Raw genomic sequence first — 24,173 nt, 5'->3', positions numbered from 1 at the left:
GTATTTAAAACCCAAAAGACTCCACCAAAACAGTGCTAGAACTGATATATGAATTCAGTAAAGTCACAGGATACAAAATCAATATACAGAAATCTGTTCCATTTCCATACACTAATAATGAAGCAGCAAAAAGAGAAATTAAGAAAACAATCCCATTTAAATTTGCACCAAACCCAATAAGATATCTAGGAATAAACGTAACCAAACAAGTGAGAGACCTGTACTCTGAAAACTATAAAACGTTGATGAAAGAAATTAAAGATGATACCAAGAAATTGGAAGACATTCATGCTTATGGATTGGAAGGAAAAATATTGTTAAAGTGTCCATATTACCCAAAACAGCCTACACATTTAATAAAATCCCTATTAAAATACCAACAGAATTTTTCACAGAACTAAAGCAATTCTAAAATTTGTATGGAAGCACAAAAGACCCCGAATAGCCAAACCAATCTTGAATAAGAAAAGCAAGGCTGGAGGAACCACAATTCCAGACTTCAAGTTATATTACAAAGCAGTAGTAACCAAAATGTATGGCATGGGCCCCCAAACAGACACAGAGATCAATGGAACAGAATAGGAAACCCAGAAACAACCCCACAACTATATGGTCAATATCTTTGATAAAGCAGGAAAGAATAGCCAATGGGAAAAAACAGTCTTATCAACCAATTGTGTTAGGAAAACTGGATAGCAACAGGCAAAAGAAACTGGACCATTTTCTTACACCATACAGAAAAACAAATTCAAAATGGATTAAAGAACTATATGTGAGACCTGAAACCATAAAAATCCTAGAAGAAAACACAGGCAGTAACTACTTTTACATGGGCCATAGTAACTTTTTCTATATAGGTCTCCTGTGGCAAGGGAAATAAAAGCAAAAATAAACTGTTGGGACCACATTAAAATAAGTCTTCTGCACAGCAAAGTAAATAATCAACAATACTAAAAGGCAACTTATGGAATGGGAGATTTTGCAAATGACATATCTGATAAAGAATTAGTGTCCACAATATATAAGGAATCAGTGTCCGCAATATATTAAGAACTGATACAAATCAATAATCCAATTAAAAATGGGCAGAAGACATGAATAGACATTTCCCCAAAGAAGACACAGATGACCAACAGACACATGAAAAGATGTGCATCATCACTTACGATCAGGGCAATGCAAATCAAAACTACCATAAGATGTCACCTCAAATCTGTCAGAATGGCTAAAATCAACACAAGAAACAACAGGTGTTGAAGATGTGGAGAAGGGAGAGCCCTCTTGCACTAGTGGTGGGAATGCAAACTGGTGCAGCCACTGTGGATAACAGTGTAGAGGTTCTGTAAAAACTTAAAAATAGGATTATCAGGTGATCCAGTACCTCCACTACTGGGATTTACCCAAATAAAACAAAAACACTAATCTGAAGGGATATATCCACCACTATGTTTATTGCAGCATTATTTACAATAGCCAAGGTATGGAAGCAGCCCAAATGTTCCTCACCAGATGAATGGATAAAGAAGTGCTATAAATATACAATGGAATCTTATTGGAACATAATAAATAGTGAAATTGTGCCATTTGTAACAACCTGGATGGACCTAGACAGTATAATGCTAAGTGAAATAAGTCAAATTCCATATGATTTCACTCATATGTGAAATTTCAGAAACAAAACAAGCAAACAGAGACGATAAGAAAAACAGACCATTACCTATGAAGAACATACTGATGATTTCCAGAGAGGACACGGGCAGGGGGGATGGGTGAAATAGATAATGGATATGTTTACTGATGAACACTGAGAAACATAATTGTTGAATCACTGTATTATACACCTGAAACTAATAAACACTGTATGTTAATTATTCTTGAATAAGAAAAAAAACATAAATAAGGGTAGTGGAGAGTTGCTTAATCTCTAATACTGCTGTTTGTGGTCATGGTTGTTTTATCATTAGTTACCACTGTTTCTTTAGTTTAAAGAAAAATAACTTTTCAAAAATTGTTTGCATGTTTATTCATTTTTTTGCTAGACAGAGAGAGACAGAATGTGAGTGGGGGAGGGGCAGAGAAGGAGGGAATCCAAAGCAGGCTCCAGGCTCTGAGATGTCAGCACAAAGCCTGACATGGGACTCGAACTCATGATCTCGAACGAGATCATGACTTGAGCTGAAGTTGGACGCTTAACCAACTGAGCCACCCAGGCACCCCTAAAGAAAAAATAACTCTTAAGAAAAGGAGCTATATTAGTTATCTGTGATTCTCAGTAAATAGCAATTCTGATTTTTTGATGATTCTTTTTATAGATATTGTTGAATGTCTAATCTGTATCATATTTACTAAATTTTAAAATACACTTTGCTCAATTAAAAAGTTTAGAGAGAGGGAAAAAATTAAAATATGAGGTGGAGCTTTGTTTTGAATTGAATTATCCCCCCCCCCCCAATTTTTATATCCAAGTACAGCTGTCAGTACTTCAGAAGGTGACCTTATTTGGAGATAGTCATTGCAAATGTAATTAGTTAAGATGAGGTCATACTTGAGTAGGGTGGGCCCCTGAAACAATATGACTGTTGTTCTTATTTAAAAAAAAAATACCACATGAAGATAAAGGCATGACACACACAGAGGCAAGAATATATAAAGAGATGCAGAGGTGTCTGTCTGGAAGTCAGTGAGAGAGGCCTTAGAAGGGACCAACTCTGCCAATCCCTGATCTCAAACTTCCAGCCTCTAGAAACGTGAGACAATAACTTTCTGTTAAGTGGTCAGTCTATGGTATTTTGTTATGGCAGCCTCAGGAAACTAATATAAGCTTCAAATAAATTTTCTATACTGTATATATATATATATATATATATATACATGCATATGTACATACATATACACACATATATAATTTATAACAGCAAACGAATATAATAGAAAATGTTTTGCTTTTCCCACAATGACTTAATGATCTATTTCTATCATATAACCCAACATTAAAATAAATTTCATCCCAAAACTCCTCTTGATTGAGAGACTTTATGCTGGCAGATGCTGTGCAGCAATGGAAACTATCTCACAGTTTATTCAGGTGTAATTGGCATAAAATAAACTGTATATACCTAAAGTATAAAATTATTTCTGTGTGTGTGTGTGTGTGTGTGTGCTTATCCTACTTTTTTTTTCTTTTCAAATTTCTACTTAAATTCTCATTGGTTAAAATGCAGTGCACTATTGATTGCAGGAGTATAATTCAGAGATTCATCACTTGCATACAAGTGCTCATGATAAGTACCCATCACCCATCTAGCCCATCCCCCACACATCCCTCCATCAACCTTCAGTGTGTTCTCTAAGAGTCTCTTATGGTTTGTTTCTTTCTCTCTCTTTTTTCCCATCCTATATGCTCATCTGGTTTGTTTCTTAAACTCCACATATGAGTGAAATCATATGGTATTTGTATTTCTCTGTCTGACTTATTTCACTTAGCATAGTACATACATTCTAACTCCATCCATGTTATTGCAAATGCCAAGATTTCATTCCTTTGATAGCTGACTAATACCACATCCTCTTAATCTATTCATCAATCAGTGGACATTTGGGCCTTCTCCATAGTTTAGCTATTGTAGATAATGCTGCTATAACCATCGGAGTGCATGTTCTCCTTTCAATCTGTATTTTTGTATACTTTGGGTAAATGTCTAGTAATTCAATAGCTGGATCAAAGGATAGTTCTATTTGTAACTTTTTGAGGAACTTCCGTAGTATTCTCCAGAGCGGGTGCACCAGTTTGCATTCCCACCAACAGTAAAATAGGGTTTCCCTCTCTTCAAAACCTTGCCAACACCTGTTGTTTCTTGTGTTGTTATTTTAGCCATTCTGACAGTGGGAGATGGTATATCATCATGGTTTTTATTAGTAGTACTTCCCTGATGATGAGTGATGTTGAGCATCTTTCCATGTGTCTGTTAGGCATCTGGATGTCTTCTTTGGAAAAGTGTCTATCCATGTCTTCTTCTCATTTCTTAAATGAATTAGTTGTTTTTTGGGTGTTGAGTTTGATAAGTTCCTTAAAAATATTTTTTAGTATTTTAAAGATAGAGTGGGGTCAGGGGAGAGCTGGAGAGGAGAGGAAGAGAGAGAGAGAGGGGGAGAGGAAGAGAGAGAGAGACAGAGAGAGACAGAGAGTGACAGGGAGAGGAAGAGAGAGAGAGAGAGAGAGAGAGAGAGAGAATGAATCTTCAGCAAGCTCCACGCTCAGTGAAGAGCTTGTCAGGGCTCCATTCCATGACCCTGGGATCATGACCACAGATTAAATCAAGACTTGGACGCTCAACTGAGACACCCAGATGCCCTGATGAGTTCTCTATAGATTTTGGATATTAACCCTTATAAAATATTTGTAAATAATTCTCTTACTCCATAGTCTGCCTTTTAGTTTTGTTGATTGTTTTCTTTGCTGTGCAGAAGCTTTTTATCTTGTTAAGTCCCAAAAGTTCATTTTTGCTTTTGTGTCCCTTGCCTCCAGCAACGTGTCTAGATAGAAGTTGCTATGGCCAAGAACAAAGAGGCTGCTGCCTGTGTTCTTTGTAGGATCTTGATGGTTTCCTGTCTCACGTTGAGGTCTTCCATCCATTTTGAATTCATTTTTATCTAAGAAACTGGTCCAAATTCATTCCTTTACATGTTGCTGTCCAGATTTCCCAGCACCATTTGTTGAAGAGACTGTCTTCTTTCCACTGGATATTCTTTCCTGCTTTGTTGAAGATAAATTGGCCACATAGTTGTAGGTCCATTTCTGAGTTTTATATTCTGTTCCATTGATCTCTGTGTCTGTTTTTGTGCCAGTATTATAATGTCTTGATGACTAAAGCTTTATAATATAGCTTGAAATCTGGAATTGTGATGCCTTCAGTTTTGTTTTTCTTTTTCAGGATTATTTTGACTATTCAGTGACTTTTTTAGTTCCATACAAATTTTAGGATTGTTTATTGTAGCTCTGTAAAAAATGCTTGTGGTATTTTGATAGAAATTACATTAAATGTAGGTTGCCTTGGGTAGTATAGACATTTTCACAATGTTTGTTTGTTCTTCCAATCCATGAGCCTGAAATGCTTTTCCATTCCTTTGTGTATTCTTCAATTTCTTTCTATAAGAACACTTTCTAAGTGTTCTATAGTTTTCAGAGTAGAAATATTTTACCCTTTGGTTAGGTTTATTCTTAGGTCTCTAATAGTTTTTGATGCAATTGCCAATGGGATTGAATCCTTGATTTCTCTCTCTGCTGCTTTGTTATTGGTGTATATAAATGTAACAAATTTCTGTACATTGATTTTTCTTATTATTTAAAAAAAATGATTTATTTTTGAGAGAGAGAGAGAGACAGAGCGTGAACAGGGGAGAGGTAGAGAGAGAGGGAGACACAGAATCCAAAGCAGGCTCAGGCTCTGAACTGTCAGCACAGAGCTTGACGTGGGGCTTGAACTTGTTTACTGCAAGATCATGACCTGAGCTAAACTCAGAAGCTTAACCAACTGAGCCACCCAGGCACCCCTGTACATTGATTTTTATAACCTCAGACTTTGTTGAATTCATATTAGTTCCAGCAATTTTTTGGTGGAGTCATTCAGGTTTTCTATATAGAGTATCATGTCATCTGCAAATAGTGAAAATTTGACTTCTTCCTTGTTGATTTAGATGCATTTTACTTATTTTTGTTGTCTGATTGCTGAGGCTAAGAGTTCCAGACTATGTTAAATAATAATGGTGAGAGTGGACATCCTTGTTCCGTTTCTGAACATAGGGGAAAGTCTCTCAGTTTCTTCAGATTGAGTATGTTATTAGCTGTGGGCCTTTCGTATATGACCTTTATGATGTTGAGGTATGTTTCATCAATCCCTATTTTGTTGAAGGTTTTTTTTTTTAATCAAGAACGTATACTGTATTTTGTCAAATGCATTCTCTGCATCTATTGAGAGGATCATATGGCTCTTATCCTTTCTTTTATTAATGTGGTATGTCACGTTGATTGATTTAGGAAAATGAACCAGCTCTGCATCCTAGGAATAAATTGCACTTGATTGTGGTGAATAATTCTTTAATGGATTCAATATGCTAGTATCTTTTTGAGAATTTTTACATCCATGTTCATCAGGGATATTAATCTATAATTTTCCTTGTTAGTAGGATATTTGTCTGGTTTTGGAATCAAGATAAAGCTTACTTCATAGAATGAGTTTGGAAGTTTTCCTTCCATTTATATTTTTTTTGGAACAGTTTGAGAATAGGTGTTTTCTGTTTCTTAAATGTCTGGTAGAATTCCTGTTGGAAGTCATCTGGTCCTGGACTTTTGTTTGTTTGGAGAATTTTTATTATTTCAATTTCTTTGCTGGTTATGGGTCTGTTCAGATTTTCTATTTTTCATGTTTCAGTTTTGGTATTTTGTGAGTTTGTGGGAATTTATCCATCTCTTTATCCATGACCACTTTTTTGGCATATGATTTTTCATAATTTTGTCGTATACTTGTTTGTTTTCCTGAGGTGTTGGTTGTGATCTCTTCCCTTTCTTTTGTGATTTTTATTTATTTGAATCCTTTCTCTTTTATTTTTGATACATCTGGCTACGGGGTTATCAATATTGTTAATTTTTTCAAAGAACCAGCTCTAGTTTTGTTGATTTGTTTTAATGTTTTCTGTTTGTTTCTATATCATTTACTTCTGCTCTAGTCTTTATTATTTTCCTTCTTCCACTGTCTTTAAGTTTTATTTGCTCTTCCTTGTCTAGCCTCTTTAGGTGCAAGGTTATGTGTGTATTTGAGACCTTTCTTGTTTCTTGAGATTGGACTGTATTGCAATATACTTCCCTCTTAGGACTGCTTTTGCTGCATCCAAAAAGTTTGGACTGTCATATTTTCATTTTCATTTGTTTCCATGTGCTTTTTCATTTCTTCTTTAATTTCTGGTCAACCCATTCATTATTCAGTAGGATGTTCTTTAACCTCCATGTATTTTTGATCTTTCTAAATTTTTTCTTGGGGTTGACTTCAAGTTTCATAGAGTTGTGGTCTGAAAATTTGCATAGTATGATCCCAATCCTTTTGTATTTTTTGAGGGCTGATTTGTGACCCAGTATGTGATCTATTCTGGAGAATGTTCCTTGTGCACTAAAAAAAAAAAAAAGTGTATTCTGCTGCTTTAGGATGGAATGTTCTAAATATATCTGTTATGTCATCAGGGTCCAGTGTGTCAGTCAAAGTCATTGTTTTCTCATTGATTTTCTGCTTAGATGATCTGTTCATTGCTGCAAGTGGGTGTTAAAGTCCCCTACTATCATTATATTATTATCACTGAATTTCTTATGTTTGTTAGTAATTGGTTTTCATATATGGGTTTCTTCTAGTTGGGAGCATAAATATTTACAACTGTTAGACCTTGATTGATAGACCCTTTATTTATGATGCAATATCCTTGTTCATCTCTTGTTACAGCCTTTGGTTTAAAGTACTGTTTGTCTGATATAAGTAGGTCTACTCTGGCTTCCTTTTGGCATCCATTAGCATGATAGATGTTCTCTCTCCCCTTACTTTCCTCCAATGTCTTTAGGTCTAGAATGAGTCTCCTATAGGCAGCATATAGATGAGTCTTGTTTTTGATCTATTTTGATACCTTATGTATTTGACTGAAGCATTTACTCCATTTGCATTCAGAGTGATTATTGAAAGATATGAATTTTGTGCCATTGTGTTACCTGTAGAGTTGGTGTTTCTGGTTATGTTCTTTAGTCCTTTCTAGTTACTGTTGCTTTTGCTCCCCGCCCCCCACACCCTGCCAAAGAGTCCCTTTTCATATTTCTTGCAGGACTGGTTCAGTGGTCATGAACTCCTTTAGTTTTTGTTTTACCGGGAAACAGTTTATCTTCCCTTCTATTCTGAATGACAGCCTTGCTAAATAAAGTTTTCTTGGTTGCATATTTTTCTCATTCAGCACATTGAATATATCATGATTCTCACTTCTGGTGTGCCAAGTTTCTGTAGACTAATCTGCTGTACACCTATCTGTCTTCTCTTGTAAGTTAAGGACTTTTTTTCCCCTTGCTGTTTTCATGATTCTTTCCTTGTCTGTGTATTTTTGTATATGACTATGATACGCCTTGGTGATTGCTGGCTTTTATTGAATTTAGTGGGAGTTCTCTGTACTTAAATTTTTGTGTCTGTGTCCTTCCCCAGATTTTTCAGCTATAACTTACTCACATAAATCTTGGGACTTTTTTTGTCATTTTATTATTTTTTTAATGTTTATTTATTTTTGAGAGAGAGAGAGAATGAGAGACAGAGCTCAAGGGGATGAGGGGGAGAGAGAGAGAGAGAGAGAGAGAGAGAGAGAGATACACATTCTGAAGCAGACTCCAGGCTCTGAGCTGTCAGAACAGACCCCGATGTGGGGCTTGAACTCACAGACCTGGAGATCATGACCTGAGCCAAAGTCAGACGCCCAACCAACTGAGGAACCCAAGTGCCTCCAATTGTCTTAATTTCTTTCTTTTTAAATGTTTATTTTTGAGAGAGAGAGAGCACAAGTGAGGTGGGGACAGAGAGATGGGGACAGAGGATCCAATGTAGGCTCTGGGCTGAGAGCAGTGAGCTGGATGTGAGGCTTGAACTCACAAACAGTGAGATTATGACCTAAGCCAAACTGAGATGTTCAACCAACTGAGCCACCCAGGTGCTCCCTTGACCTTTTCCTTTTTTAATCTGTGGGACTGTTATTATATGAATGTTACTCCCTTCTAATAAGTCATTGAGTTCCTTCAGTCTACCTTTATAATCCATTACCTTTGCTTCCCTCTTCTTTTCAGCTTCATTGTTTTCCATAATTTATCTTCTATATCACTAATTCACTCCTCACTGTTACAGCATCCATTTAGGTTTACTTCTCGATTATAGAATTTTTTATTTTAGCCTGACTAGATTTTAGGTCTTTTATCTCTGCAATAAGGGATTCTCTAGAGTCTTCTATGCTTTATTCAAGCCCAACTAGAATCCTTATAATTGTTGTTTTAAATTCTAGTTTGACAGCTTACTTATATCTGTATTGACTGAATGGCCATCATTTCTTCCTGTTCTTTCTTTTAAGGTGAATTCTTCCATTTTGTCTTTTTAGAGGGAAAAAAATAAAAAGAAAAATTAAAATAGTTAAAAAAATAATAAAGGAATCTAGATTATAGGTTTGTTTTGGTTTGCTTATTGAGAGAAGCTTGATAGAAAAAAGATAAAAAATTAAAAATTAAAAATTAAATAAATAAAAAATTTGCAATTTCTGTATAAAAAAAAACAGCGGGAGATACAAACAAACAAACAAACAAACACTATCCAAAGGAAGCTAGATCCTGTTTCCCCTAGAGCTGAAGCTCTGCAACACTCCATGATCAGTAGACTTAATGAATGGGTGGGGTTTGTGCTGGTCTTCTGGGGGGAGGGGCTGTTGCTCTGATTCTCAGGCTGACTTGCCCTTGTGGTGATGTACTTGGAGGGCACAGAGAATGGTGTTTGGTGTAATGACTCCATTCTCTAGTTGGTGTTGCTGTTTAGCTCACTGAGGTTGATCAGTGCTGAAGGGCTAGAGACAAAAATGGCTCCCTAGCCCCGGTCTCCTGAGCGGTAAGTTCATGCCCTCACATACATGCAATTATTCAGTCCTCCTGTGTCCCTGACTTCTCTCAGATCTACATCTTCACCCTGTCTGTATCCAAGCTATCCATCTGCCAGGCAGTGCTCCCTTCCTGGATTTTATCTCAGATGAAGTTGTGTTTCAAAACCCCACACTTCAGAGATTGCTGCAGCTCAGGTTTGTGCTGATCCTCTGGGGGAGGGTCTCACTGGGCTGTGGCCAGTGCTGGGTTGTCTCAGAAAAGAGTTGCCTTGTGGTGCAACAGCAGTGGCTTGGTGTTTACGGTAAATCTCAACACACAGATGTTGCCAGGGTTTGCTGCTCTCAGCAGACATCTTTGTTGGTCTACTGGTGAAGGGGACAGCTCTTTGGTGCCAATGGGTCTTTTGTCCAGAGAGGCTGTATCACCTCTACTAAATGCGAGGGAACTGTTTCACACTGTACAACCCAGGGGATCCTCAGACTGTGCTGCCTGTTTCTGGGGCTCTGCCCTGCTTCCTCACTGGAGCACCTCCAGGCACTGACCTCCAAAACTTCTGTGCTCTACTCTTTAAAAAAAAAAAAAAAACTTGTGGTATTGGACCTCTCCTTTTTGCCCATCAATGATTTTGAGGAACAGTTTTCTTGTGCAGTCTCCATACGTGTTTTCACTCTTTTTTTCTTCACTTTTAGCTCATTTCTCCACAATCAGGGATCCCTCCCCACCGCAGCACCCATGGATCTTTTCTCGCACAAATCAACCTTCTGAAGTTCCTGCCATGGGTTGTTTTTCTGTTTGTGGACATGCAGCTTTGTTCTTTAAGACTTCTGACCAATATCTTGGATGTTCAGAATGATTTGATATTTATCTAGCTGTTTTGGGGGAGGATGCAAGCTTACGGTCACCCTACTCTTCTGCCATTTAAATTGTCTTTGAGAATTTCATTACTTTTTAAGTGTAAATGATATTCCATTGTACGTGTGAACCATGTTTTGTTTATCCGTTCATGTGTCAGTTGACATCTGCATTGTTTCCTCCTTTTGGGTATTGTGAATAATGCTACTGTGAATATGGGAGGAATGTGAATATCTGTCCAAATCCCTGTTTTCAGCTCTTTTGGGTATATACCCAGAAGTGAAATTGTTGGATCATATGCTAAATCTATTTTAAATTCTTTGAGCAACTTGCATACTAATTTCCACAGGGGCAGCGTCATCCTCACATTCCTGAACCATAGACATTGTGAAAAAATAAATGTTTATTGCTATTTTAAGCCACTAAATTTGAGATAATTTGTTAGGAAACAATAGATAAGTAATATAGTATTATAGGAACACCAACAAAAGAGGATTTTGGGAAAATTTGTATTTCCTAGGATAGTTTATTCAAAAATTATACGTACATGCAAAAATGCATAGTTTCAGATAAGTAACTAAAAAATGCAATTGCAGCAATGCTAATGTTTTCAGGTGATTTATAAAATTTTTCCAACCTGAAAGAAAAAATGTGAACCAAGCAAGGTGACCCTTGAATATAGAATTCACATTAATATACCCCACTTATTTTTTGTCCCTTGATAATCCTCAGTGAGACTTCATCAAAAGGTAGTCACCCACATGCAAGATTAATGGAGCCATTATACAAGGGCAAGAAAGAAAAGCACTGTGTGACACTCCTAAAAGAAAGACGGATTGCCTGGAAATTCACCTGAAATACAAAATGTGTATTTTCTTTGAAAGCTGAGCTTTTATTGTAATTCTTGCTTGCTTTCTGAGATCTTTAGCATTTGAGTCCAGAATTGAGTCCTTTTAAGACTTTATCTTTTAAATACATCCTCATTCTAAACAGTGAGACCAGGTTTCTCTGTCTTTTGTGATAGTTGAGTTCTTTCTCCTCTTGTCTATCAATTTGGAAATAATTTTTTAAACAATGCTGGTTGCTTCCCTGAGGCTGTCCTTCATATAGCATGGGCAGTTGACTGGGTAGTGTTGACCTAGCTCTGTTCTAAGTTGCCAGAGAAGTTGCCTGGCTGCTATGACAAGCAAATGATGTGTGTGACTCATTGTAAACCTTTCCTGGAGGCTCCCACCAGAAGATTAGGACTTCCCCTATTACAGAGAGGCCTAAGACTCTCCTCACAGAAGAAAGGAAAAGAAAGAACTTATCTGAAGAAAGGTGCCTCAGACCTTTCCTGAAAAGGTGGTCTGTATTTTTATGGTTGGAAATGTTAGTGGGTCGGTGGGGCAGTAATAACACCTGGGACTCACCAGTGTAAACCAGGTCAGGATAGAGGACAATGCTCGCACCTTGTGGGAGTCCAGAGCGGGGGTTCTTGTGCCATGGGGAATGTTTCTTGGAGAATTTCAGGAAGCCCTTTAGAGAGGCTTGGTGAAGATAGAGGCAGAAAAACATGATTACAATTGTTAGTACCGCATAGAGCATCCCACAGAGTGACATTCGGCATAATGCCCACCTCAAAGCTTTGATGTGTGAGGTGTTTGTTCTGTAAGAGAGGCTCAAAGGATGTAATACAGAATCAAAATTGTGAGAAATAGACTGGGCTTTCTGTGTCAATACTGAAAGTCTGGAGTAAAATCTGCTGTTAAAATCTGCTGTGTTCCCTTTGTTCCTCAGGGAGAGAGGAAGGATAGTATCTTTGTTATTTTGTATCTGGTAAGCAGAACCATCAGTGACAATTGGAAACTCCGTTCAATAAGAATTAGAATGAGGAGATTCACTATGATGTTGATATTCAATGTGTCTTCTTGTTCCAAATACGAAGGGTACACCTTTTACCTTTGTCTTAGGAATGACTTGAACCTTGGACATTCAGTGATTGAGTGTTGTTTGGAGGGCTACATTGGGCTAAGGACAAAAGATGGCAACTCTTCCTATCTTACTTGGTAATACCATCCCCCTCTGTGTCAAGTGGTCATATTAGGAATTCTCTGTAATTTGCCAAAGGATTATGACAAGATATGAAGGGCTCTGGGTAACCTGTATACATCATGGCATGACAGATCCTTGTTTGAGACAGGCTATCGGCTTCCCTTTGTCTACATGCCTTGAGGTTGTGAACCTCATAGGCTAACAAAATTCCCCACTTGTCTATAGGACAAATTCCAAAGGGCGAAGAAATGATGAAAGTGTATTTATTTTGGGATATCCTGACGTTAGTAAAAATATTTTCATTGTTGATATTAATATTTCTAAAACTGGTAACTTAACATTTTCCTTAAAAATATCAACAAACCCTCAAAAATCATTGCAGATCCACAATTATATGGTCAACTAATCTTCAACAAAGCAGGAAAGACTATCCAATAGGAAAAAGAGTCTTTTCAACAAATGGTGTTGGAAAAACTGGACAGCAACATGCAGAAAGAATGAAACTGGACCACTTTTTTACACCATACACAACAATAATTTCAAAATGGATGAAAGACGTAAATGTGAGACAGAAAACCATCAAAATCATAGTGGAAAACACAGGCAGAAAACTCTTTGACCTAGGCCATAGCAACTTCTCAGGCAAGGGAAACAAAAGCAAAAATGAACAATTGAGACTTCATCAAAATAAAAATATTCTTCACAGTGAAGGAAGCAATCAGCAAAACTAAGAGGCAACCTATGGAATGGGAGAAAATATTTGCATATCTGATAAAGGGTTAGTATCCAAAATTTATAAAGAACTTATCAAACTCAACACCCAAGAAACAAATACTCCAGTGAATAAATGGGCAGAAGACATGAATAGACACTTTTCCAAAGAAGACATCCAGATGGCTAACAGATACATGAAAAAAGGCTGAACATCACTCATCAGCAGGGAAATGCAAACAAAACCACAATGAGATATCACCTCACACCTATAAGAATGGCTAAATTAACAACATAAGAAACAACAGGTGTTGGTGAAGATGCAGAGAAAGGGGAATCCTCTTTCACTGTTGGTGGAAATGCAAACTGGTGCAACCACTCTGAAGAACACTATGGAAGTTCCTCAAAAAGTTACAAATGGAATTACCCTATGATCCAGGTATTGTATTACTACGTATTTACCCAAAGGATACAAAAATACAGATTCCAAGGGGCACACCATCCCGATGTTTATAGCAGCATTATGAACAATAGCCAAACTATGGAGAAAGACCAAATGTCCATCGGCTGATGAATGGATAAAGAAGAGGTGGTATATATATTATATATTATATACTATATATATACACACATATATATATATTTCCATATATATAATAACATAGATATGGAATATTACTCAGCCATAAGAAATAATGAAATTTTGTAATTTTTAATGATGTGGATGGAACTAAAATGTATTATGCTAAGCAAAATAAGTCAGTCAGAGGCAGACAGATATATGATTTCACTCATATGTGTAATTTAAGAAACAAAACAGATGGACACAGGGAAATGGAAAAACAGAGAGGCAAACATAAGAGACTCTTAACTATAGAGAACAAACTGAAGGTTTCTGGAGGGTAGGTGGGCAGTGGATGGGATAAATGGGTGATGTATTAAGGAGTTCACTTGAGGACACCTGGGTGGCTCAGTCAGTTAGGCATCTGACTCTTGATTTTGGCTCAGGTCATGATATCATGGTCATTACCATGCCCAGTGTGGAGCTTGCTTAAGATTCTCTCTTCCTCTCTCTTTGCCCCTCCTCCATTCATTCTTGTGTATGCTTTCTCTCCTTTTCTCTCTCTCTCTCTGTCTCTCTCTCAAGAAAAAAAAAGGAAGACACTTGTTATGATGAGCACTGGGTGTTATATGTAAGTAATAAATTACTAAATTCTACTCTTGAAACCAATATTACACTATAAGTTAACCAATTAGAATTTAAATAAAAACTTGGAAAAAAAAAGCTGCATTTTCCTGGTACGTATGAGCTCCAGAGCTACAGTAAGCTATATCAAAGCTCTCTATTGGCTTCTCAGTAACTTATATGATCAGAGCAAAGCCACAAAGGAGACATCCCTGCCAGGAACCCTTAAACAGTAGTGTCCAGTGCAGAAAGAAGTGTCTTCCATGAATTCCACAGTAGAGGTCCTGATTCAAGCATTCATTTGCAAGTAGTATTTTTGGGAAGTGATCCAAAGTAGACTCCTGAGGTGTGGGGAAGTCAGAAAGTGGAGGGAAGGCAGACAGGAAGAGGGGGTATAACCAAGCAAATAACACACAAGGACAGCTGGAGCTCAATGCCAGTGAGGAGCTCTACTGACAGTGGAGAACATGCCTCAAAGTTATTTCAACCCAAGGGATAAGGAAGAATTTTAAATTATTAGCATAAATTTTAATGTACATCTTTATATTATACAATGAAAATAAGTTTTAAATGCAAATATCAGAATTTAGCTCATATTCAGAATCACCAAAATTATACAATTCTAATTTAGCAATTCATAGTGCATCTCTATGGTGGCTATTCAAAACTAACTGGTCTGGTTTTATTTCACTTCTCCATAGGTGTCCATTCCACCAGCACTATCTACCTTTGACTTACTAATGAGTAAGGAAAGACTGAAAGAGAAGGGATGTGCTTTGCCCAGCTTTCCTTTTCCTTCTGTCTTTTCACTTTCAGTATAAGTGGTTGGTTAATAGAAATTAACAAAAGAAAGAATGTGATAGGGTTCCCTGGTTGTTCCCAAATCTTTCTACATTTGAAGCAAGTTCTGGTGTGACCATAAAGTATGACCCTTGAGACTGTCTTTGCCCCCTTACTCAGTCATAGATATGGCACACTTAACCTGCATTTGCTTTTTATCCCATGTCCGGGTTTCTAAATTCTGTGCTTGTGGGCATCAGTCATGTTGTATGGGAATAGGGATACAAGGAACAATGGAGGGGACACAGGCATCATATGAATGTCCTCTACATACACACATGCTCCAGGGCCCCATCAGCCTTCACTTACAAAACACCATTCCAAAGACAAAATTACTAAGAATTTCAAGACAATGATAGCAGATCATTAAACTGGATGTGGGGGCTTTTTCAATGTGAGGACCCATGTGACTGGGAGAACACATTTTTGGGACTGGCTCTGACTGGGACATCTATACACCAAAGCCTCATTCCTTATGGGTGGAGCTGCTTCCATCACTTTATATGCTCTTCCCAGTTTCTGGAGAAACTGAGTGGAAGTTTCAGGCAGAGATGCAGGTGTTCCCAGCCTTTTCTGAGTGTGTAGAGGTATGCTAGAGTAGATGGAGGGCACTTATCTGTTTCCTCAGACATCTCTGAGATTTAAACAGAAAAAAGCCCAGGACTTCAGGGTTTGCTGACTGCTCAGACCTCGCTGATCCCTGAAATGGAGATAGAAGTGAAGAGCATTTTTAACTGGGAATTTTTTTTCTGTTTCAATCCCATCGAAGTGAAGGGCAGGTAATTTCCCTTACCAATTGGTCCCTTACCACATGTTTTAGTTTTGTTGCCTGTTGTGTACATTCAGAACTGTCACTGGCTGATGGATATTTGTGAGGTTCCTGTAGCACTTTACAGGCATGTAGGGCTGAAGAGAGACAGGGTACAACCCCTGTATGGAGGGAACACAGAAGAAAAGGAGCAGATGAAGGCCAGACAGAACAGAGCTTGCTGAGTTCCTAGAATATACTCAGCTTAGTTGGAGAGCAGAACCTGCACAGGGAGGGGCAGAGGTGACTAAAAAATGTTTTCTGTGTTCTAATTCCAAGTGCTAGAAAGGCTTGGTGAATTGGGCTGGCTACAGGTGACTTAGGCTGACTATAAATGTCTATAACCTTCTGGGTTAGCAATTTAGCAATGTGTATTTAGAGTTTTAATAATGGTAATTGTACCCTCTGTCTTGGAATTATACTCTTGAACTTTTGTTTTAATACAAATTTATTTAAATATCATTTACATTAGATAAAAATATAAATAGTTGAATAATAGAAAGATCTTCCAAATTTCCAGATGAAGGAATGCTGTGCAGCTAAAAGGAAATTATGCTTTGGAATAATAATTACAAACTTGGCAAAGAATTCAAAATTCATGACCATATGTTCCCAGTTGCCCATTAGAATCCTGGTCTCTGCCCATTGTCCTGGGATAATCATTGATGGTGTGCCCTTTCACTGTCCAAAGTTCCTGGTCACTCCATTCATAACATAATAATGGGACAAAACTGCTCATGACACCCTAGATACTATATAAACTGGTGGTGGGATAGTGCATATTTAACAATTGGCTCTCCAGGAAACTGATTTAATTTGTAGCATTTGCCAATATCTATGGTGTAAGTATTACTATTTTGGCCAATTTCAAGCTATAATATGGGGTCACTGAAGGTGGATTTGGGCTGAGATTAGCACAATCATCTTTCCCAAGCCAACCAAGCTGACTCAGCACACCTCTGGGTAAACACTACATTATGTGGGTAAGGACTTCATGAGGACAAGGATGGTGGTCTTGCATGGTGGGAGACAGTAGTTTTCTTTGCTTCTTTGTATTGGTGGAGGGATTCTGACACCCACTGGACCACGATCTCTGAAGAGAGTGATCCTTGCATTTGAGGTGGGCACTCTGTTTTCTGGCCTCTCCAGCTGCCCAGCAGGTGCTCCCTCCCTCCTGGGAGCCCCACCCTAAGGACAAGAGGACCAGTTCTGATCTCCACTGTGCTCCCATTCTCCAGTCTTCCAACATAGGACAGTATAAGGACAAGAAACAGCCAGGAGGCTGTTTTACAATATCCATGAGAAGAAATGAGGGCCTGACAGGAAAAACTGGGAAAGAACTTGCAGAGTAGAGGAAAGCTGTGTGAAATACTGGGTGTTCTTGTTCCCAGTGCTGGATAGATGGAAACTGGAGAGGTGGGATGCCTAGATTTCTAAAAAAATTTACAGTCCAAAATTTTCAAGGACTGCAGCCATATCATTAATGCAGATCAAGAGGAACCCGGTGCCTGCTAGTGGAGACTCTGTGGAGAGAGTGACCCTTTGTCTTTGTCAGTAGTCCTCTCTATCCATGGCACCAGGCCTTATTACCTCCTGTCTCTGAACCACAGTCAAAAAAGTACATCACCTTCAGGGAACAAAATCCTCAGCCATAAGCAGGACATGCCTGAATTTGGGATCCTTCTGACTGCAGCCAAAGCATCTATAGATATTACAAACTGTTTCTATTTTTATACTGCTATGGTCTGAATGTTTATGTCCACCCCAAATTTATATGTTAAATTCTAACCTCCAAAGGTGATGATAGGAGGAGGTGGAGCCTTTGGGAGATGACTAAGTCATGAGGGTGGAGCTCTCATGAAAGGGATTAGTACTTTTGTACAAATGGCTCCAAAGAGACTTCTCACCATTCTCATCATGTTAGACACAGTGAGAAGATTCCAGCTATGGACCAGGAAATGGGCACTTACTAGTAGTGACTCTGCCATGCTTTGATCTTGGACTTCCAAAGCCTCCAGAACTGTGAGAAATAAATTTCTGTTGTTTCTAAGATATCCACTCTGGCATTTTGTTATAGCAGCCCAAACAGAGTAAGACATGTGCATCTATTCATGAACTATTTGTTAAGCAACTACTGTATTTTAGGAGCTGCTCTGGTACTCAGGATACACCAATAAACATCAACAACAAGAAATAAATAAAGTTTGTTCACTGTCTTTAAGGGATCTATTTCTTATGGGAGAAGACAGACAGAAAATGAGTACTGTATTGAAGGTGGTAGGAGTTTGTCCCCAAAATGTTTTTTATATCTTACATTTTTAAAACATGGATACAACCAAGATTCACTTATTGCATTTAGTTGTTACACCTTCTCAGTCCTTTCAATAATGACATTAAAGAGACCAGGACAATTGTTTCAGGATGAAATATCCACATTCTGGATTTGTATGCTGATATCATTTGTGACATTATTTAACTTGGTGCTGTCCCTGTATTGTCTGAAAACTAGAAATCAGAAAAAAAAACACAACATTCAGTTAGATTTAATGTAAATATTCCCATCAAGAATACTTTAAATATTTTTGAATATACTTAAATATTCTTTAAATACAAAAATATCCCCCAAGTTTTAAATCATACCAAATTTGGTTTAATAGCTCCAGGAATACTATGTTGCAATTCTATTGAGGGGTTTTCCTTATTCCTCCAGTTTGGGTGTTAACAATATGAAAAGTTACTTCACTAAGCAATTGATAAAGTGATGAATGTCAGCACTGTTAATCATGTTGCTGATATGGGTTCAAAGATGACTTTGGATCAGAATAATCCAGGAGCTTCAGTTTAGCACTTTGGTTCCTTGAGTTTTCTTTAGCAATAAGTTCAAAACAAAAGACTTTTCAAAAATCTCTCCCTTTTACTTTCCATACTGATACCTTCTAAGTTTTCTTGAAGAAGTAAAATCAAAATTAATACAAAATTCACACTATTGATGTTGCAATAAAAAGTACAGGCACATGAAAATTAATTTCCTCAAAACTATTTTTTAAAAATTAATACAGGAGGGACACCTGGGTGGCTCAGTCGGTTAAGCGTCCAACTTCAGCTTAGGTCATGATCTCATAGTTCATGAGTTCAAGCCCCACATCGGGCTCTGTGCTGACAGCTCGGAGCCTGGAGCCTGCTTCGGGTTCTGCGTCTCTCTCTCTCTCTCTGTTCCTCCCCTGCTCATGCTCTGTCTTTCTCTCTAATAAATAAATAAATAAATAAATAAATAAATAAAAATTAATACAGGAGTGCCTGGGTGGCTCAGTTGATTAGGCACCCGACTTTGGCTCAGGTCATAATCTCGTGGTTCACAGGTTCTAGCCCCACGTGCAGCTCTCTGTTGACAGCTCAGAGCCTGGAGCCTGCTCCAGATTCTGTGTCTCCCCCTCTCGCTCTGCCCCTCCACCACTCATGTTCTGTCTCTCTTTCTCAAAAATAAACAAAAACATTGAAAAAAATAATACAAGGCACTTCAGCAATGGCATATTGGACTGTTTTGTAAGAGTAGCAAAATGACTCATCAGCTCTTCAGGATGATACAGATATGCTCCATGCTTCTCTATACAAACACAAATCTATGGACAAATATAATACAGAGTGATTGCAGGCAGTCCTCCAACATTTCATTCCACATGTGTCCTTTTCCCTGTTTCCAGAGCAAATTCTCACACTGTAGGTAAAGCATGGTTTAACATGCATAAGTCTAAATTAATTATAACTTTTTATTGTGGTAAGGTATAAATAACATAAAATTTATGAGTGTAACCATTTTAAGTATAGTACATTCACTTTGTTGTGCGATTATCACCACCTTCTTCAGAACTCTTTTCATCTTGAAAAACTGAAACTCTACAGCCATTAAACAATTCACTGTTCCCTCCTCCCCTCAGTCCTCAGCAACCACCATTCTACTTTCTGTCTCTATGATTTTAATCCCTCTAGGTACTTCATATAAACAGAATCATATGATATTTGTCTTTTGTGTTTTTTCACTCTGCCTAATGTTCTCAAGATTAATCTATGTTGAACATGTGTCAGAATTTCCTTTTTAAAGGGTGAATATTATTCCATTGTATGTATAGCCCATATTTTAATCCATTCATCTGTGGATGGACATTTTCATTGTTTCCACTGTTTGGCTATTGCAAATAATGCTTCTATGAAGGTGGATGTACAATATCTGTTTGAGTTCTGCCTTCAATTCTATTGGGTGTATACCCAAAGGTGGAATTGCTGGATCATTTGTAATTCTATTTTTTTAGGATAATCATAACTTTTAAATAAATATAAAGTATGGTGAAACTTCTCTCCATAATAATAAGGAAACCACAAAGTCAATTTACACATTTCAGTTAAGGCCTTTTTCTTCACCTTTTTCTTTAGATAAACAAACCTACGAAGAAGAAAATTTGTTCTCAGTTTCTTAGACCATCATCTCAGTGAACCTATGTATAACCCTCATTAAGACCCATGTAAACACTTCAAAGTGGGCTGATCTGCAGGGAGTAAATAGTCCAGACAAATGTACAGAGAATTATAAGAACCAATATAACAGATTACAAAAACATTAATCAAAGCCACCAGATCCAACAAGGTACAATTCCATAGAGATTTTATTAACAGGAAGAAAGGAGGTGAATTTTAGACACTGGTCCAGATATGCTAACTCAGGAAGAAATCATGACAGCTCTGAGGAGGTAGAATGTAAGTCTGTATATTGTCCTGGCCATATTTTCAAAATCAAGGCATCTTGGAAACTGGGCCTGCCTTGTTGTTATAGTTTTTTTTTTCTTTCTTTCTTAATTTTTTTGAATTCATTTTTATGTTTTTATGCCTTTCTAATGTCAGACCACAAATCTGAGGAGAGGTTGGCCTTTGACATTGGTAATAAAATGATTTCTAAGAAGGAGAAAAAAACTGAAGTCTGAAATTTGGGGGGAAGAAGAAGAAATGGAGAACAGAACCAGTAGCTAATGAGTTAATGGGTAGCTGTGGAGACCTGATGCTGGTAAGATGCTTTGAAAGTTGTAGTAGAACAATGGAGTGGGAAAGTAGAGCACAAGCAGCTAGTGCTCCTAGTGATCTGGGGGAGTCCCTGGAACTGGAGGACAGCACAAGAAAGTCCAGTGGCCTGTCTCTGCCAATAGGACGCAATTTATTCACTCTGGAAACTAGAGTCATCCAGAGACAGGGCCAGTTCAGGACCTTATCTGCGAATCTGGGCTTCTAGGACATTCTCCAGAAAGAGATCCTGGAAATGCTTGATGGAGCTGTTCCTCCAAATACCATCTTGACAAAGCACTGATTCACTATTGACAGCAGGAATCATCCAGTCAAAGGGGGTCTGCAACAAAAATTACCCAGCAGGGAGAGGATTTTCTTCCTGAGCTAAGATTAGATAACAAACACAAATGTTGCCTTCCTCTGATGTTTTAATTTACATTCCATTGCCCGTCACACAGACAGCAGCTGGAGTCATGCAGTGACTGTTCATACAGATGCTGTGCAGCCAACAGGTCCATTCACATGCCACCCTTTCTGCCATATGAAATCAGCAACAAAGAGACAGATGGATCCTTGCATTTCTTTTCCACAAAATTAGGCATGCTTTTGCCTAAATGTTCTTACCATTCTAGACCCCTGGATGCCCATGTTCCCATAATAGCATGGAAATTCAGGTCCAGAATGTGAGGCAGCTTGTCTGAGACTGGGATCCCAGGTGCGGAGGGAGCCTTTTAGTTTTGTTTGTTTCCTTTGATTTTTATCTTCATGAGGTCACAATAGTTCATTTTTGCTTTTAATTCCTTGCCTGAGGAGATGTGTCAAGTAAGAAATTGCTGTGGCTGAGGTCACAGAGGTTTTTTCCTGCTTTCTTCTTTAGGGTTTTGATGGTTTCCTGTCGCACATTCAGGTTCTTTATCCATTTTGAATTTATCTTTGTGAATGGTGTAAGAAAGTGGTCGAGTTTCATCTTTCTGCATGTTGCTGTCCAGTACTCCCAGAACCATTTGTTAAAGAAACTGTCTTTTTTCCAACTGATCATTGGATATTCTTTCCTGCTTTGTCAAAGATTAGTTGGGCATACTTTTATGAGTTCAATTCTGGAGTCTCCATTCTATTCCATTGGTCTATGTGTTGGTTTTTGTGCCAACACCATGCTGTCTTGATGATTACAGCTTTGTAGTAGAGGCTACAGTCTGGGATTGTGATGCCTCCCGCTTTGGTCTTCTTCACTATAACGTTGGCTATTTGGGGTCTTTTGTGGTTCCATACAAATTTTAGGATTGCTTGTTCTAGCATCGAGAAGAATGCTGGTGCAATTTTTATTGGGATTGCATTAAATGTGTAGATAGCTTTGGGTAGTATTGACATTTTAACAATATTTATTCTTCCAATCCATGAGCATGGAATGTTTTTCCATTTCTTTGTATCTTCTTCAATTTGCTTCATAAGCTGTCTATAGTTTTCAGCATACAGATCTTTTACATATTTGGTTAGATTTATTCCTAGGTATTTTATGATTCTTGGTGCAATTGTGAATGAGATCAGTTTCTTTATTTGTCTTTCTGATGCTTCATTATTAGAGTACAAGAATGCAACTGATTTCTGTACATTGATTTTGTATCCTGCGACTTTGCTGAATTCATGTATCAGTACTAGCAGACTTTTGGTGGAGTCTGTCGGGTTTTCCATGTATAATATCATGTCATCTGCAAAAAGTGAAAGCTTGACTTCATCTTTGCCAATTTTGATGCCTTTGATTTCCTTTTGTTGTCTGACTGCTGATGCTAGAACTTCCAACACTATGTTAAACAACAGCGGTGAGAGTGGACATCCCTGTCGTGTTCCTGATCTCAGAGAGAAAGCTCTCAGTTTTTCCCCATTGAGGATGATATTAGCTGTGGGCCTTTCAAAAATGGCTTTTATGATGTTGAAGTATGTTCCTTCTATGCCGACTGTCTTGCGGGTTTTTATTAAGAAAGGATGCTGAATTTTGTCAAATGCTTTTTCTGCATTGATTGACAGGATCGTATGGTTCTTTTCTTTTCTTTTCTTTTCTTTTATTAATGTGATGTATCATATTGATTGATTTGCGAATTTTGAACCAGCCCTGCAGCCCAGGAATGAATCCCACTTGATCATGGTGAATACTTCTTTTTATATGCTGTTGAATTCGATTTGCTAGTATCCTATTGAGAATTTTTGCATATATATTCATCAGGGATGGATATTGGCCTGTAGTTCTCTTTTTTTGCTGGGTCTCTGTCTGGTTTGAGAATCAAATTAATGCTGGCTTCATAGAATGAGTCTGGAAGGTTTTCTTCCCTATTTTTTGGAACTGCTTGAGAAGGATAGGTATTATCTCTGCTTCAAATGTCTGGTAGAACTCCCCTGGGAAGCCATCTTGTCCTGGACTCTTATTTGTTGGGAGATTTTTGATAACTGATCGAGTTCTTCTCTGGTTATGAGTCTGTTCAACTTTTCTATTTATTCCTATTTGAGTTTTGGAAGTGTGTGGGTGCTTAGAAATTTGTCCATTTCTTCCAGGTTGTCCAGTTGGTTGGCATATAATTTTTTTATAGTATTCCTTGATACTTGCTTGTATTTCTGAGGGATTGGTTGTAATATTTCCATTTTCATTCATGATTTTATCTATTTAGGTCATCTCCCTTTTCTTTTTGAGAAGCCTGGCTAGAAGTTTATCAATTTTGTTTATTTTTTCAAAAAAAACAACTCTTGGTTTCATTGAGCTTGTCTACAGTTTTTTTTTTTTAGATACTATATGGTTTATTTCTGCTCAGATCTTTATTATTTCTCTTCTTCTGCTGGGTTTGGTGTGTCTTTGATGTTCTGCTTCTATTTCCTTTAGGTGTGCTGTTAGATTTTGTATTTGGGCTTTTTCTTGTTTCTTGAGATAGGCTGGATTGCAATGTATTTTCCTCTCAGGACAGCATTTCCTGCATCCCAAAGCATTTGGATTGTATTTTCATTTTCATTTGTTTCCATATATTTTTAAATTTCTTCTCTAATTTGCTGGTTGACCCATTCAT

The sequence above is a fragment of the Prionailurus viverrinus genome, chromosome B3, assembly GCF_022837055.1.
Source record: "Prionailurus viverrinus isolate Anna chromosome B3, UM_Priviv_1.0, whole genome shotgun sequence".
Classification (NCBI taxonomy): Eukaryota; Metazoa; Chordata; class Mammalia; order Carnivora; family Felidae; genus Prionailurus; species Prionailurus viverrinus.
Note: the sequence above shows the minus strand (reverse complement) of the source record.